At 48.2% G+C, this 18825-nt stretch overlaps 1 protein-coding gene across 5 annotated transcripts in view; it reads right to left on the reverse strand.

The window, feature by feature from the left end:
- LARP4B (La ribonucleoprotein 4B) overlaps positions 1 to 18825 on the reverse strand; it is an 857205-nt gene that overhangs the window by 816615 nt on the left and 21765 nt on the right. For all 5 annotated transcript variants that reach the window (XM_069211182.1, XM_069211183.1, XM_069211184.1 and 2 more), the window contains one exon: positions 12790 to 12866. The gene's annotated coding sequence lies outside the window, so the exon portion shown is untranslated. The remainder of the gene's footprint in view (positions 1 to 12789; positions 12867 to 18825) is intronic.

An 18825-nucleotide genomic window follows, 5' to 3' on the forward strand; every position in this document is an offset into this window, starting at 1 on the left:
AAAGCCTGCACTGGGTGGAGATGCTAACACCTCCCCCAGGCAGGAGCTGTGACACCTGGCGGTGAGCCTCAAAGGCTCACCCCTTTGTCACAGCCCAGCCGGGCACTCCAGCTTAGTGGAGTTGCCCGCCCCCTCCGGCCACGGCCCCCACTTTTGGCGGCAAGGCTGGAGGGAACAAAGAAAGCAACAAGGAGGAGTCACTGGCCAGTCAGGACAGCCGCTAAGGTGTCCTGAGCTGAGGTGACTCTAACTTTTAGAAATCCTCCATCTTGCAGATGGAGGATTCCCCCAATAGGGTTAGGATTGTGACCCCCTCCCCTTGGGAGGAGGCACCAAGAGGGTGTACCCACCCTCAGGGCTAGTAGCCATTGGCTACTAACCCCCCAGACCTAAACACGCCCTTAAATTTAGTATTTAAGGGCTACCCTGAACCCTAGAAAATTAGATTCCTGCAACTACAAGAAGAAGGACTGCCTAACTGAAAACCCCTGCAGAGGAAGACCAGAAGACGACAACTGCCTTGGCTCCAGAAACTCACCGGCCTGTCTCCTGCCTTCCAAAGATCCTGCTCCAGCGACGCCTTCCAAAGGGACCAGCGACCTCGACATCCTCTGAGGACTGCCCCTGCTTCGAAAAGACCAGAAACTCCCGAGGACAGCGGACCTGCTCCAAGAAAGGCTGCAACTTTGTTTCCAGCAGCTTTGAAAGAACCCAGCAAGCTCCCCGCAAGAAGCGTGAGACTTGCAACACTGCACCCGGCGACCCCGACTCGGCTGGTGGAGATCCAACACCTCAGGAGGGACCCCAGGACTACTCTGATACTGTGAGTACCAAAACCTGTCCCCCTTGAGCCCCCACAGCGCCGCCTGCAGAGGGAATCCCGAGGCTTCCCCTGACCGCGACTCTTTGAATCCAAAGTCCCGACGCCTGGGAGAGACCCTGCACCCGCAGCCCCCAGGACCTGAAGGACCGGACTTTCACTGGAGAAGTGACCCCCAGGAGTCCCTCTCCCTTGCCCAAGTGGAGGTTTCCCCGAGGAATCCCCCCCCTTGCCTGCCTGCAGCGCTGAAGAGATCCCGAGATCTCTCATAGACTAACATTGCGAACCCGACGCTTGTTTCTACACTGCACCTGGCCGCCCCCGCGCTGCTGAGGGTGAAATTTCTGTGTGGGCTTGTGTCCCCCCCCGGTGCCCTACAAAACCCCCCTGGTCTGCCCTCCGAAGACGCGGGTACTTACCTGCAAGCAGACCGGAACCGGGGCACCCCCTTCTCTCCATTCTAGCCTATGTGTTTTGGGCACCACTTTGAACTCTGCACCTGACCGGCCCTGAGCTGCTGGTGTGGTGACTTTGGGGTTGCTCTGAACCCCCAACGGTGGGCTACCTTGGACCAAGAACTGAACCCTGTAAGTGTCTTACTTACCTGGTAAAACTAACAAAAACTTACCTCCCCCAGGAACTGTGAAAATTGCACTAAGTGTCCACTTTTAAAGTGGCTATTTGTGAATAACTTGAAAGGTATACATGCAATTGAAATGATTCAAAGTTCCTAATGTACTTACCTGCAATACCTTTCAAACAAGATATTACATGTTAAATTTGAACCTGTGGTTCTTAAAATAAACTAAGAAAAGATATTTTTCTATAACAAAACCTATTGGCTGGATTTGTCTCTGAGTGTGTGTACCTCATTTATTGTCTATGTGTATGTACAACAAATGCTTAACACTACTCCTTGGATAAGCCTACTGCTCGACCACACTACCACAAAATAGAGCATTAGTATTATCTATTTTTACCACTATTTTACCTCTAAGGGGAACCCTTGGACTCTGTGCATGCTATTCCTTACTTTGAAATAGCACATACAGAGCCAACTTCCTACATTTACCACTTATCCATTCATTATTTTTTGAACTCTTCAAATCCAAGGAGAAAGGAGCAAGTGGGGGGGGGGGGCGGGTAAGAGTAGGAGGGTAGAGAAGAAACAGGGTGAGGAAAAGAAGACAAAAAAATACACTATGATATGGCTAGCTTGACCACCCCATAGTGCTTAAAACAAGGTTCCTGCTGCACAGCGAGGACGACGGAGGGACACTAATTAAACGTAATTAATCTGAGCTTCGTCCATGCGCCTCCAAGAGAATAGGATGTGAGCTATGGCAAATACTGCCTGTAAAGAAATGGCTCCCTGTTGCAGTTACCCCCCACTTTTTGCCTGATACTGATGCTGACTTGACTGAGAAGTGTGCTGGGACCCTGCTAACCAGGCCCCAGCACCAGTGTTCTTTCACCTAAAATGTACCATTGTCTCCACAATTGGCACAACCCTGGCACCCAGGTAAGTCCCTTGTAACTGGTACCCCTGGTACCAAGGGCCCTGATGCCAGGGAAGGTCTCTAAGGGCTGCAGAATGTCTTATGCCACCCTAGGGACCCCTCACTCAGCACAGACACACTGCTTGCCAGCTTGTGTGTGCTGGTGGGGAGAAAATGACTAAGTCGACATGGCACTCCCCTCAGGGTGCCATGCCAACCTCACACTGCCTGTGGCATAGTTAAGTCACCCCTCTAGCAGGCCTTACAGCCCTAAGGCAGGGTGCACTATACCACAGGTGAGGGCATAGGTGCATGAGCACTATGCCCCTACAGTGTCTAAGCAAAACCTTAGACATTGTAAGTGCAGGGTAGCCATAAGAATATATGGTCTGGGAGTCTGTCACAAACTAACTCCACAGCTCCATAATGGCTACACTGAATACTGGGAAGTTTAGTATCAAACTTCTCAGAATAATAAACCCACACTGATGCCAGTGTTGGATTTATTAAAAAATGCACAAAGTTGGCATCTTAGAGATGCCCTCTGTATTTTACCCAATTGTTCAGTGCAGGACTGACTGGTCTGTGCCAGCCTGCTGCTGAGAGACGAGTTTCTGTCCCCATGCGGTGAGAGCCTTTGTGCTCTCTGAGGACAGAAACAAAGCCTGCTCTGGGTGGAGGTGCTTCACACCTCCCCCCTGCAGGAACTGTAACACCTAGCATTGAGCCTCAAAGGCTCAAGCTTCGTGTTACAATGCCCCAGGGCACTCCAGCTAGTGGAGTTGCCCGCCTCCTGGACCCAGCCCCCACTTTTGGCGGCAAGTCCAGGAGAGATAATGAGAAAAACAAGGAGGAGTCACTGGCCAGTCAGGACAACCCCTAAGGTGTCCTGAGCTGAGGTGACTCTGACTTTTAGAAATCCTCCATCTTGTAGAAGGAGGATTCCCCCAATAGGGATAGGAATGTGACCCCCTCCCCTTGGGAGGAGGCACAAAGAGGGTGTACCCACCCTCAGGGCTAGTAGCCATTGGCTACTAACCCCCCAGACCTAAACACGCCCTTAAATTTAGTATTTAAGGGCTCCCCTGAACCTAAGAATTTAGATTCCTGCAACTTACCAAAGAAGAAGACTGCTGAGCTGAAAACCCCTGCAGAAGAAGAAAGAAGACACCAACTGCTTTGGCCCCAGTCCTACCGGCCTGTCTCCTGCCTTCTAAAGAAACCTGCTCCAGCGACGCTTTCTCCAGGACCAGCGACCTCTGAATCCTCAGAGGACTGCCCTGCTTCAAGAGGAACAAGAAACTCCAGCGGACCTGTTCCAAAAAGACTGCAACTTTGTTACAGAGGAGCAGATTTAAAGACCCCTGCAATCCCCGCAAGAAGCGTGAGACTTGCAACACTGCACCCGGCGACCCCGACTCGACTGGTGGAGAAACAACACCTCAGGGAGGACCCTCCGGCAACTCCGAGACTGTGAGTAACCAAAGTTGTCCCCCCTGAGCCCACACAGCGACGCCTGCAGAGGGAATCCCGAGGCTCCCCTGACCGCGACTGCCTGACTCTAAAATCCCGACGGCTGGAAAAGACCCTGCACCCGCAGCCCCCAGCACCTGAAGGATCGGAACTTCAGTGCAGGAGTGTCCCCCAGGAGGCCCTTTCCCTTGCCCAGGTGGTGGCTACCCCGAGGAGCCCCCCCCCCCCCCCCTTGCCTGCCTGCACCGCTGAAGAGACCCCTTGGTCTCCCATTGAATCCTATTGCGAACCCGACACTTGTTTGCACACTGCACCCGGCCGCCCCCGAACTGCTGAGGGTGTACTTTCTGTGTGGACTTGTGTCCCCCCCCGGTGCCCTACAAAACCCCCCTGGTCTGCCCTCCGAAGACGCGGGTACTTACCTGCTGGCAGACAGGAACCGGGGCACCCCCTTCTCTCCATTGAAGCCTATGTGTTTTGGGCACCACTTTGAACTCTGCACCTGACCGGCCCTGAACTGCTGGTGTGGTGACTTTGGGGTTGCTCTGAACCCCCAACGGTGGGCTACCTTGGACCCCAATCTTAACCCCGTAGGTGGTGTACTTACCTACAAAACCTAACAATACTTTACCTCCCCCAGGAACTGTGAAAATTGCACTGTGTCCACTTTTAAAACAGCTAAATGGGTTTTACGTAAAAAGTATATATGCTACTGTAATTATTCAAAGTTCCTAAAGTACTTACCTGCAATACCTTTCAAATGAGATATTACATGTAGAATTTGAACCTGTGGTTCTTAAAATAAACTAAGAAAATATATTTTTCTATACAAAAACCTATTGGCTGGAATTGTCTCCGAGTGTGTGTTCCTCATTTATTGCCTGTGTGTATGTACAACAAATGCTTAACACTACTCCTTTGATAAGCCTACTGCTCGACCACACTACCACAAAATAGAGCATTAGTATTATCTCTTTTTGCCACTATCTTACCTCTAAGGGGAACCCTTGGACTCTGTGCATACTATTCCTTACTTTGAAATAGTGCATACAGAGCCAACTTCCTACACTGCCCAATAAGAAGGGAGCAAAGAACAGTGACAATTCTGCAAAGGAATGGTAAGCAATAGGCGAGTCCCAAGCCCATTACAGAACACAAGATTCTCGCAAGCGACAGCGCATGCTCAGGCAGACAAGACCTAAAAAGTCAATGCAGGTCTACATATTCTCAAGTTCTTTTGTAATGAATGATGTGGGAATAAACTTTAACCTAATGGACAGCATATGGCAATTGGTCTATGTAAGGAAATGGCTCCCTGTTGCAGTTACCCCCCACTTTTTGCCTAGTACTGATGCTGACTTGACTGAGAAGTGTGCTGGGACCCTACTAACCAGGCCCCGGCACCAGTGTTCTTTCCCTTAAAATGTACCATTGTTTCCACAATTGGCACACCCCTGGCACACAGATAAGTCCCTTGTAAAAAGGTACCAAGGGCCCTGTGACCAGGGAAGGTCCCTAAGGGCTGCAGCATATGTTGTGCCACCCTAAGGGACCCCTCACCTAACACATGCACACTGCCATTGCAGATTGTGTGTGTTGGTGGGGAGAAAAAGGCAAAGTCGACATGGCATCCCCCTCAGGATGCCATGCACACAAAATGCTGCCTGTGGCATAGGTAAGTCACCCCTCTAGCAGGCCTTACAGCCCTAAGGCAGGGGGGCACTATACCACGGGTGAGGGCATAGCTGCATGAGCAATATGCCCCTACAGTGTCTAAGTCTATTCTTAGACATTGTACGTACAGTGTGGCCATATTAAGTATATGGTCTGGGAGTTTGTCAAAACGAACTCCACAGCTCCATAATGGCTACACTGAATACTTGGGAGTTTGGTATCAAACTTCTCAGAATAATAAACCCACACTGATGCCAGTGTTGGATTTATTAAAAATGCACACAGAGGGTATCTTAGAGATGCCCCCTGTATTTTACCCAATCCTTCAGTGCAGGACTGACTGGTCTGTGCCAGCCTGCTGCTGAGAGATGAGTTTCTGACCCCCTGGGGTGAGAGCCTTTGTGCTCTCTGAGGACAGAAACAAAAGCCTGCTCTGGGTGGAGGTGCTTAACACCTCCCCCCAGCAGGAACTGTAACACCTAGCAGTGAGCCTCAAAGGCTCAGGCTTCGTGTTACAATGCCCCAGGGCACTCCAGCTAGTGGAGATGCCCGTCCCCTGGACACAGCCCCCACTTTTAGCGGCAAGTGCAGGGAAGATAATGAGCAAAACAAGGAGGAGTCACCCACCAGTCAGGACAGCCCCATAGGTGCCCTGAGCTGAGGTGACCCCTGTCTTTGGAAATCCTCCATCTTGATTTTAGAGGATTCCCCCAATAGGATTAGGGATGTGCCCCCCTCCCCTCAGGGAGGAGGCACAAAGCGGGTGTAGCCACCCTCAAGGACAGTAGCCATTGGCTACTGCTCTCCCAGACCTAAACACACCCCTAAATTCAGTATTTAGAGGCTCCCCAGATCCCAGGAAATCAGATTCCTGCAACCTTAACAAGAAGAAGGACTACTGACCTGAAGCTCTGCAGAGAAGACGGAGATGACAACTGCTTTGGCCCCAGCCCTACCGGCCTGTCTCCCAACTTCAAAGAAAACTGAAACAGCGACGCATCCAACATGGACCAGTGACCTCTGAAGCCTCAGAGGACTGCCCTGCACCCAAGGACCAAGAAACTCCAGTGAACAGCGGCTCTGTTAAAAAATCTGCAACTTCTTTGCAACAAAGAAGAAACTTTAAAGACTTCTCGTTTCCCACCAGAAGCATGAGACTTCCCACTCTGCACCCGGCACCCCCGGCTCGACCTGCAGAAAAACAACACCTCAGGGAGGACTCCCCAGCGACTGTGAGCCCGTGAGTAACCAGAGACTACTCCCCCTACGCCCCCACGGCGACGCCTGCAGAGAGAATCCAGAGGCTTCCTGTAGGAAGTTGGCTCTGTATGTGCTATTTCAAAGTAAGGAATAGCATGCACAGAGTCCAAGGGTTCCCCTTAGAGGTAAAATAGTGGTAAAAATAGATAATACTAATGCTCTATTTTGTGGTAGTGTGGTCGAGCAGTAGGCTTATCCAAGGAGTAGTGTTAAGCATTTGTTGTACATACACATAGACAATAAATGAGGTACACACACTCAGAGACAAATCCAGCCAATAGGTTTTGTTATAGAAAAATATCTTTTCTTAGTTTATTTTAAGAACCACAGGTTCAAATTTAACATGTAATATCTTGTTTGAAAGGTATTGCAGGTAAGTACATTAGGAACTTTGAATCATTTCAATTGCATGTATACCTTTCAAGTTATTCACAAATAGCCACTTTAAAAGTGGACACTTAGTGCAATTTTCACAGTTCCTGGGGGAGGTAAGTTTTTGTTAGTTTTACCAGGTAAGTAAGACACTTACAGGGTTCAGTTCTTGGTCCAAGGTAGCCCACCGTTGGGGGTTCAGAGCAACCCCAAAGTCACCACACCAGCAGCTCAGGGCCGGTCAGGTGCAGAGTTCAAAGTGGTGCCCAAAACACATAGGCTAGAATGGAGAGAAGGGGGTGCCCCGGTTCCGGTCTGCTTGCAGGTAAGTACCCGCGTCTTCGGAGGGCAGACCAGGGGGGTTTTGTAGGGCACCGGGGGGGACACAAGCCCACACAGAAATTTCACCCTCAGCAGCGCGGGGGCGGCCAGGTGCAGTGTAGAAACAAGCGTCGGGTTCGCAATGTTAGTCTATGAGAGATCTCGGGATCTCTTCAGCGCTGCAGGCAGGCAAGGGGGGGGATTCCTCGGGGAAACCTCCACTTGGGCAAGGGAGAGGGACTCCTGGGGGTCACTTCTCCAGTGAAAGTCCGGTCCTTCAGGTCCTGGGGGCTGCGGGTGCAGGGTCTCTCCCAGGCGTCGGGACTTTGGATTCAAAGAGTCGCGGTCAGGGGAAGCCTCGGGATTCCCTCTGCAGGCGGCGCTGTGGGGGCTCAAGGGGGACAGGTTTTGGTACTCACAGTATCAGAGTAGTCCTGGGGTCCCTCCTGAGGTGTTGGATCTCCACCAGCCGAGTCGGGGTCGCCGGGTGCAGTGTTGCAAGTCTCACGCTTCTTGCGGGGAGCTTGCTGGGTTCTTTCAAAGCTGCTGGAAACAAAGTTGCAGCCTTTCTTGGAGCAGGTCCGCTGTCCTCGGGAGTTTCTGGTCTTTTCGAAGCAGGGGCAGTCCTCAGAGGATGTCGAGGTCGCTGGTCCCTTTGGAAGGCGTCGCTGGAGCAGGATCTTTGGAAGGCAGGAGACAGGCCGGTGAGTTTCTGGAGCCAAGGCAGTTGTCGTCTTCTGGTCTTCCTCTGCAGGGGTTTTCAGTTAGGCAGTCCTTCTTCTTGTAGTTGCAGGAATCTAATTTTCTAGGGTTCAGGGTAGCCCTTAAATACTAAATTTAAGGGCGTGTTTAGGTCTGGGGGGTTAGTAGCCAATGGCTACTAGCCCTGAGGGTGGGTACACCCTCTTGGTGCCTCCTCCCAAGGGGAGGGGGTCACAATCCTAACCCTATTGGGGGAATCCTCCATCTGCAAGATGGAGGATTTCTAAAAGTTAGAGTCACCTCAGCTCAGGACACCTTAGCGGCTGTCCTGACTGGCCAGTGACTCCTCCTTGTTGCTTTCTTTGTTCCCTCCAGCCTTGCCGCCAAAAGTGGGGGCCGTGGCCGGAGGGGGCGGGCAACTCCACTAAGCTGGAGTGCCCGGCTGGGCTGTGACAAAGGGGTGAGCCTTTGAGGCTCACCGCCAGGTGTCACAGCTCCTGCCTGGGGGAGGTGTTAGCATCTCCACCCAGTGCAGGCTTTGTTACTGGCCTCAGAGTGACAAAGGCACTCTCCCCATGGGGCCAGCAACATGTCTCTGGTGTGGCAGGCTGCTGGAACTAGTCAGCCTACACAGACAGTCGGTTAAGTTTCAGGGGGCACCTCTAAGGTGCCCTCTGTGGTGTATTTTACAATAAAATGTACACTGGCATCAGTGTGCATTTATTGTGCTGAGAAGTTTGATACCAAACTTCCCAGTTTTCAGTGTAGCCATTATGGTGCTGTGGAGTTCGTGTTTGACAAACTCCCAGACCATATACTCTTAAGGCTACCCTGCACTTACAATGTCTAAGGTTTTGTTTAGACACTGTAGGGGTACCATGCTCATGCACTGGTACCCTCACCTATGGTATAGTGCACCCTGCCTTAGGGCTGTAAGGCCTGCTAGAGGGGTGTCTTACCTATACTGCATAGGCAGTGAGAGGCTGGCATGGCACCCTGAGGGGAGTGCCATGTCGACTTACTCGTTTTGTCCTCACTAGCACACACAAGCTGGCAAGCAGTGTGTCTGTGCCGAGTGAGAGGTCTCCAGGGTGGCATAAGACATGCTGCAGCCCTTAGAGACCTTCCTTGGCATCAGGGCCCTTGGTACTAGAAGTACCAGTTACAAGGGACTTATCTGGATGCCAGGGTCTGCCAATTGTGGATACAAAAGTACAGGTTAGGGAAAGAACACTGGTGCTGGGGCCTGGTTAGCAGGCCTCAGCACACTTTCAATTGTAAACATAGCATCAGCAAAGGCAAAAAGTCAGGGGGCAACCATGCCAAGGAGGCATTTCCTTACACTTCCCCTTACCACGACTGCCTGTAACAAGGGACCCGACGCCTGGAACCAACACGGCACCCGCAGCCCCCAGGACCTGAAGGAACTGAACTCCAGTGCAGGAGCGACCCCCAGGCGACCCTCTGCCTAGCCCTGGTGGTGGCTGCCCCATGGAGCCCCCCCCCCGTGCCTGTCTGCATCGTTGAAGTGACCTCCGGGTCCCCTCCATTACTTCCTATCTAAAACCAGACGCCTGTTTGCACACTGCACCCGGCCGCCCCTGTGCCGCTGAGGGTGTACTTTGTGCCTTCTTGTGTCCCCCCCGGTGCCCTACAAAACCCCCCCCCTGGTCTGCCTCCGAGGACGCGGGTACTTACCTGCTGGCAGACTGGAACCGGGGCACCCCTGTTCTCCATTGAAGCCTATGTGTTTTGGGCACCTCTTTGACCTCTGCACCTGACTGGCCCTGAGCTGCTGGTGTGGTAACTTGGGGTTGCCTTGAACCCCCAACGGTGGGCTACCTATGCCCCAACTTTGAGACTTGTAAGTGTTTTACTTACCTCACGAACTAACCTTTACTTACTTCCCCCAGGAATTGTTGATTTTTGCACTGGGTCCACTCTGAAAATAGCTTATTGCCATTGTTACAAAGACTGCATGTGATATTTCTTTTATTCAAAGTTCCTAAAGTATGTAAGTGAAGTACCTTACATTTAAAGTATGAACTATAAATCTTGAACCAGTGGTTCTTAAAATAAACTAAGAAAATATATTTTTCAATATAAAAACCTATTGGCCTGGAGTAAGTCTGAGTGTGTGTTCCAACAAATGCGTAACACTACCCTCTGATAAGCCTACTGCTCGACCACAACCACCACAAAATAGAGCATTAGAATTATCTCTTTTTGCCACTACCTTACTTCTAAGGGGAACCCTTGGACTCTGTGAACGCTATTTCTTACTTTGAAATAGTATATACAGAGCCAACTTCCTACAGTCTATATATCCTTTAATAGGATTTGCCCAACCTCCATGACAAATAGTCTTTACTGTAACAACTGTATTGCAGTTCACTTTATTGTGTAAAGATCAAAACTAATTAAGAAGAAGACTTAGCCCCTTGACTAAAACAAATCTTTCGACATCACACCTAAAATCCTGCATATTCAAATTAAAATCTTGTTGGGCAACAAGCACCCATCCCACAGCTTCTAAAAAAAAAATGTATGCTTTTCTTAGACCCTAACATTATTTAATCTGTAGTGAACACATTATGGACAGCCTGAGAAAACAGGAGCTTAAAGACTTTAAAGAAGTCAGATTGAGTGTGCCACCTTTCAGTTTAATAAGCACATCAAATCGAGCACTTCCAACAGATAACACAAGTTAAACTTAATCTGACTGAGCGGTTTAGTTGCTAATTGAGTTGAAGTCTTCTGTGGCACCATCTGCAGTGTGGTGGAGATTTGAAGCAAAGTACGTAGGCTTTATATTAGTAACATTCCGCAGAGCTTTTGGCCGAAGTTGACAGAAGTTGCATTCTTCAGCGTTATGGTGCTCACCCAAGCACCACATACAAAATCGAGTGGGGATCCATATCCAACATTTATGACACACAGGGCCCAAAGGGTGTGAACCCCGAAGATATGGACAGGAAAAAACACACTGTTCAAATGATGAAAATGTCAAAGTAGGTTGCAAACAGCGTGCCTAACCATTACTGGATCCGCATTGCAATTGCGGAAAAGAAGGAACTGATGTTGCGTCAGCAAGGGGGGTCATATGGACTCTGACATCACCCCTGGCAGATGACGTTAATACAAAGTCGGAGACGCCCTCTTTAGATGCACATACATGCTATGGGGACAAAAGTTCCTGGATCCAAACTCCCCACCTATGGAGGATTCTAAAGTAAGTGATCTGTGGCTAGATGCCTCTATCAGATCTGATCATTTAAATTATGTTGCCAGCAGACCTCAAAACGAATGTCGGAAGGAACATTTAACAGCTTAATAACTGCAAAAACTGACAAGCTATGGGAAACAAGGGGGGGCTGTTGAAAAGGACATTGTTTACTGTTCTATATGTAATGGTGATAAACCATGAGAAATACCGGAGAACAATGCCAAAAAAAGAGTGGCACAGAGTAGTGACTCAGAGAAGTGAAGCAGAGTGGTTTTAGATATTTTAGAGGTTGCACAATACAGAAGCGAGCTCCAAATGGTGTGGGAGAGACCATTTACACTAAAGTAAGGGTCTCACAGACCACTGTAGAGTTACTCAGTAGGGACTGGAGCATAAAAGTCTAATGGTTACTTTTTTCCATGTTTGGGGGGGGGGGGGGTCCAAACATAGCTTGGACATTAGAATGTACTAGTGTGAATGAAGCAACACACTGTGAAGACAAGGTTTCTTCTTGTCACAATTGTAAAGCATTTTGAAAATTGCAATGATCTCTGGTATTTATTTATTTTTTATTCAAAATGGAAATACTTTTTTTTTTTTTGTTTAAACTGATATGACACAATCTTTGCTTACTCACTCTAGTCTGACAATGCTGTGAAAGTGTTACCACTATAATTAAAACTTACAGTTTGACTGGCAATACAGCTACCCATTCAGAATCTGCCAAGAACCCTACTGGATTCTAGACCCATGCAGTTCAGAAACCTAAGTTGTTAAATCACAAAGATGTGATTTTGAGAATCTCAAGGCACATTCTATGCTTACTTCTGGAGTGAGAGGGGAAAAAAGTGGACGAAGAAAATGAACATATTTTTGCCACCCCATTTATAACTGCACTGCAAAGGTCAAGTTGTATGTTATTATTATAGTAGTCTAAAATCTAATAAAAAAATTAAAAAAATGGATCACAGATTATACTTTACAATGCATTCACAGGAATACTGACCTGCTAACAGACGTCAATGTCAATGCAAAGATGCAACAGTGCACGATCCAGTAAAGGTTAAATACCGCTGTTTATAACAATTACTACACGTGTGAAAAAAAGAAAAAAAAAACTGCACGGCATAAGCACATAGCATTATTGCTCACTACAGTACTGAATAACTATTACTATTGTTGAGGAACAGGAAAGGCATCCTTAGCCCGAACAGGCGTTACCTGTAGTTAGTAATTCATAACAGATAACACACCAGACTTTGCTCACCTGCATATTTATACTATTTGAGCAATCAATTTGTTATTTGTGTAACAAACACTATCGGAAAAAATGTCTAATTAAGAATCATATGCACAGAATGCCACAGTGATGTGTGCAGAATGAACGTTTACCCAAAATGCATGTCACAGGAGTGCTCCATTCTTCAGAAAATTTGTCTTACCTTTTCAGTGGTCTCACTGAACTAGGACACTTAGGCTGAATCTGTTTTTCTCCCGTACATGACTGCAAAGTCAAAGTCTGTGAAGAGGAACCACAAAATTGTGCTTTCAGATTATAAAGGTCATCTAACATATGAAACAAGAGGTTCATGGGACAGGCAGAGAAACAACCATAGGATAAATTTATTTTTTTTTTTATTGAGTTTTAGCAGATTCAACATATAACAAGACAGTAAAAACAAATTACTAAAGGCAGCAACTCGAGCTTGCACCCACATTCCTGGACACAATGGAGCATGAGAGTCAACACACCCCACCCATCAGTTGTACATGCTACACAGTTATACGTCCACAGCAAGTTTATCAATCGTATTTTGTAACAAAGGTCTATTTTGATCGTTATTACCTGTATGTTCCAGAAGATAGGTTATTCGTTGCCCCCATATATATCTTTTGGTCTCTACACTTTAGGTAGTTCCTCCGCATATAATTGCATCTTACAATATGATATACCTTGTAACCAGCGGTCCTTCCCAGGCATCGTCCTGCTACCCCAGTGAAGAGCTACATCGTGCTTCGCCAGCAATAAGGCTACAGACAGAAAGCGTCGACTAGCAGGCGAAATATTGTGAATCATTCCCAGCAGGCATACTACTGTATCACATATTATTTGTTCAGTTATAGCTTCTGTAAGTTGTCTCTAATACACAAGTATAGCCCCACATTGCCACGCCATAAATAGTAAGCCAGCATCCACTTCACCACAGCGTATACACCTAGCATCTGCTCATAAGCCACAGCTGCATAACTTCACAGGAGTGTAATACACTTGGAGAAATTTGAAGTGTATAATCCTCAAATTTCAGTTTGCAGTAAGTATGTGTAATTGTGTGCAGCAAAAGGTCCACACCACCTCGCTTATGTCTCTCCCCACCACTTCACTCCATTTCCCTTGTGCACCATCCCATGTCAATGGTTTGTCAGTTTGTGCTGCATCATATAGCTTGGTGATCAAATGGTGTTGTGAGCCACTAATAAGTAATACCTGTAGAGCGGTTAGTGTGGAAGAATGAGAGGTAGCACAGCAGTTCACAGCCTGATATATGTGAAGCGGAAAAGCGCAGTTCACAGCCCCATAATGGACAAGTCATCTAGGTCTACAAATTTTCCATCTGTGTACACAACACCCATAGGCTTCAATCCAGCCAGGTGGAGCAATTTAAGTTTAGGGTCCTTTTGTGTGGGCATAAGCGCCAGATGGTTGTCCAGGGGGAGCGCAAGAGCATATACAGACACAAGTCACCCACAGAGAAGAAATAAACTAGGAGGGTCACCCAAACATATCAAGAGAGTTCTAACAGTTATAGTGTAATAAGGATGTTAAGTTGGCTGAATTATGGTCATTATTGTAACAAGGAGAGATTATTAAAATATAGGCAATTATCATATAAATGTTTATCAGAAATATATGTTTGGCATTACACTGTAATGCTCAAAACAACCCCTAGAGGGCACTATAACAAAAATATCATTTGTAAGCAACACGGTCATGTAACCATATTTTAGACCCTAGATGGGATAACCCCAAGAAAATAAAAATAGGAGAAAGTAATGCAGTGTAATCCTATAATAATTATGATATGTGGCAAGAAAAGTCCGGTTAGGAGTTTACAAAGCTAATACCTCTAACGTGAGCAGAGGCGAGACCTGTTGCATTACAAATGCTTGTTTTCCTTGTGCTGAGCTTGTGTGGTTGGGACTGCACTTGTGGAGCTCTGGCAGATGTACTGGAGGTGGGACAAACTCTTGTTAATTCTGGGACTGAAGTAGGTACTAAGTAAGTGTCGCCCTGCTGTTCGTTCTGGAGAGCCTTGTTGTCCTAGTTGAAAAGTGGGCGTTGTTACATAAGGAGGAGGCTGTGAGAAAGCAGGGTTTCTTTCTGACAGGCCCACCTGCCCTCAGAAACTGACATACAGGCACATTTTGGATACCATTCTAGGAGGTAATGAAATATTATCTTTATTCATTGGATGTCCTTGTTCTGCTGTTGGAGTGAATGTGGCTAAGTGGGCAGCAGCAGTCAAGCCTCAACATCTCCGACTGATACTGAGGAAGCAGAGCCTTGTTGGGTATTTGGTGCGTTTGTAGCTGGCAGGCACACCTTTGCATATTTTCACCCGTCTGCCTGAAATAGAGTGGTCACGGGGCTAATGGTAAAGACTGTCTAGTATTGAATAGATATTGTAATGGACGAGGCAGGAAGGGGCATTTTGTGAAATGTTGCCGAAACAGATATTCAAGAGACAAATGAAGTAAAAGTTCCTCAAGAGATTACATTTCAAATTAAGTGTCAGGACAGAGTGCATCCCAGAGATAAAGTAATTATAAATGGTAAAAGTATACTCGTGTGATTTGATTCCTGTTCACATTTAACTATCATCTCTAAAGGCACATTTAAAATATTTTTCAACAAAGGCTCAGTGGCGTCGTCTGGGTCCCTATGGGCCGCGAGTAAAGCGGTACTGAGGGGGATGGCCAAGAGCCTTGTCCGCGCGCGGGAGCGTTCCCTGACTTCCCACGTTGCCCAGCTGGGCCCTACACTTGGGAGGCAGAGCAGGAGGTCCACCCCAATGAAAGGATAACCAGACAACTCTTGCTGATACAAGGGGAGATCCGTAACCAATCTTTAGAAGCGGCTAAGCACATATGGCGTGCATCCACAGCCCGGGTTTAAGGTTGGGGAAATAAGACTGGGAAATTGCTGTACTGGCTGGCATCCCAGCAACTGACCTCCTGAATCGTCCCCGAAATTTGTAATGAGCAAGGGGAACATGTATCCAAGCTCCAGGAGGAGGCCAAGGCGTTCGCCGCATATTACAGGGTCCTGTATCAGGCGGCGGGTGCAAAGGTGCCGGGCAACTACGATCAGTTCTTGGCAGATGTTCCTCTCCTGGCACTGCCTTTGGGGGTGGTCCGGGCGTTGGAGGAACCGTTCACCAAAACGGAAATTAGAGAGGCCATTGCTGCGACGGGGGTGGGCAGGACTCCTGGGCCTGATGGGTTTCCACCAGAATATTATAAGGTGTTTCGGGATGACCTGGTGCCGCGCCTTACGGCTTTATATGCGGAGGTGGGCCACCTGGGCTCCTTCCCAGAGGCGTTGGATGTAGCCACTGTTGTCGTTTTGCCCAAGACTCAGCCCCCGTCCCTTCATTGTGTTGACTAAAGACCCATATCCCTGATTAACAGTGAAGTGAAAATTTACGCTACGATCCTCGCTTCCCGCCTTAAGAGGGTGATGCCCCTGCTGATACATCCAGACCAGTGTGGCTTCATGGCCGGCCGCAGTACGCGCCATTGTATACGACGGCTTCTCGTGGCCCTTGCGAGGCGTCACCGGTTTCCCCAGAATCTGGCCTTCCTATTTAAAGACTTTGAGAAGGCCTTTGACTACGTCGACTGGGGGTTCCTCTTCTTGGTACTCCAGCCGGCGGGCTTTGGGCCAAAGTTTCGCCGAATGGTCCAGGCCTTGTATGCTAACACTACGGCACGCGTACAGGTGAATGGGACCTTATCTTCAGCCTTCTCTATCCATCGGGGAACGCGCCATGGTTGCCCCTTTCCCTTTTCCTTTTTGCCCTGGCCATCAAGCCCTTGGCACGACTGATAAGGGGAGATCAAATATATCGCGGGTGGAAGTGGGGCCCTTCGTATGAAGACAGAGTGGCCCTATATGCAGATGATGTCCTGCTGTATATGGAGAATCCTAGTGTGACGGGACCCCGAAGTTTTCATCTCCTTCGGTGTTTTGAGGAGGCCTCTGGGCTCAAAATGAACCCTGCCAAATCGGTGTTAGTCCCCCCTCACGAGGTCACGAGAATGCTTAGACTGGCAGGAGGTGGTGCCCTTGCGCCAGCTGAGTTTTTAAATATCTCAGAGTATGGGTCACGTTGCTTCCGGAACTATCCTGGGCTCTGAACCTGACACCGCTTGTATCTCGCGCCAGGGCGGATCTCCAGCGGTGGCAAACATTGCCTCTAAACGTTTTGGGTCGTGTAGCCCTATATAAAATGATGATCTTGCCTCGACTCCTATATGTGCTCCAAAATTTACCGTTTGTGATCCCTCGCTCATGGTTCTGAAAATTAGAGGAAGCCACCGCCTCATTTCTGTGGGGCGGTGCGAAGCACCGGGTGGCATTGCAAAGCTGTCGTAGAGGGGTGTACGATGGGGGATTGGCCATGGCCGATCCATATCTGTATTATTTGGCGACTCAATTCCTGGTCGCTCATGACTAGTTCAACGGGGATGGACGGACCCATCCGATCAGGTAGAGCTGGAGGCGTTGGGGTTTTCTCGTATTCTAGACTTCCTCTACAGCACACCAATTCCCCGGGACTTAGAGCCAGTCACTAAAGCAGTCTTTTTTGCATGGCGGGCGGCGCTACGGCACACTGGATGGAACAGCGTCGTCACCCAGCAAACTCCACTGTGGCAAGGTAAATGGCTGAATGAAATGGCCACACTGGGGGGCTTTACAAGGTGGGACACACTGGGCATCTCTCTGGTGGGAGATGTATGGAAAGGGAACACACTGAAGTCCTTCCAGGAATTACAGTGTGAGTTGCAGCTGTCCCCAACTCAGTTCTTTAGATACCTTCAACTCCGGCATGCCTTAAGTACGCACCTGACTGGCGCAGACCCAATACCGGAATTCAACCCACTTGAGGCTAAAATGCTTATGGGTAGCTTGGGGAGGAAAGGTGTTTCCCAAATTTACACAATGTTAAAAAAACAACGCCCCCGGGGACCTGAGCCATCTTAAGAGTGGGTGGGAGGCGTGGGTGGGGCTGCTTGATAAAACCGAATGTGCAGAGGCTTTGATGGCTCCTCGGTCGCTGGCGGTGTAGGCGAGGTTGAGGGCGATACAATTCTATTTCCTACACAGAGCATACTTATCTCCCGACAGACTGCATAAGATGGGCCTCCGGAGCTCAGTCCGATTTCTTCCACATGGTATGGTCATGTCCTGTGATACAGGTGTATTGGGGAAAGATAAATCAAGAGTTGAACAAAGTACTAAGAAAGACAACTGCTGTCCCCAAAAATGGTCCTATTGGGTACAGTGGAGGAGCAGGAGGGCTCTAGAGCGGACCGAGCATTTGTTGGAACGGCCTTACTGGTGGAAAAGAGGGACATTGCTGCTGCCTGGAGCACAGCCAGGGGTCACTCCCTCCAAATATGGAGGTGTGGAGTGGACTGGTGCGCAGCACAAAAGAAAAAGTGGTGTATGAATCAAGGGGGTGTCCCCACAAACATGGGAAGATGTGGGGGAAGTGGACGGACTTACTCGTTTGAAGCTGAGCCAATGGGTGTGTGTACCTACATTTTTGTTTTTATTCTGTTAAGTAGCACTAACAATAACCTATGTGTTCTATATCAAATGGATGCATAACAGAATTGGTGGTACCCCCTTGCACAGGTGCAGGTTGTATGGAGTTTGTCCTTCTTGTGTTTTGTATGTTTCTCATGAAAAGCAATAAAAATTTGTTTATAAAAAAATATATATATTTTTCAAAATAAATTGAAAGTCAACGATTTGGACATGCCCCTGGAGGGTATGGTAGCCAAACTATGAAGATGCTAGGTTATTTTAATGCATGCATGGAGTTTGGTAATCAGTGTACAGTAGCAAAGATTTGCTACAATAATTGGAGATGAGCTTACTGGTTGGCCACATCAAAATCTTTTGGGTGTCACCCGGAATGCAAATGTCAATCCCAAAGTTCAGGTACATGAAATTGACTAACCAATGACTAACCAATGACAGATTTTGTGGCTAAATATTAGTAACTGTTCTCCGACACACTGGACTTTAGTTAACATGAAAAGGGAGTTACAAAATGATCCCGGTTTACAAGCTTTAGTGTCTAGTGAAGAAACTTGGACTGTCACGGATGCCAGTTTGAAAGGTTTGGGAGCTATCTTTATGCAGAAACAAAGTAATGTTGCGGAATGTCGGCTGACTGTGCCTCAAG

This window comes from Pleurodeles waltl, chromosome 10 (assembly GCF_031143425.1).
Source record: "Pleurodeles waltl isolate 20211129_DDA chromosome 10, aPleWal1.hap1.20221129, whole genome shotgun sequence".
In the NCBI taxonomy this organism is placed as follows: domain Eukaryota; kingdom Metazoa; phylum Chordata; class Amphibia; order Caudata; family Salamandridae; genus Pleurodeles; species Pleurodeles waltl.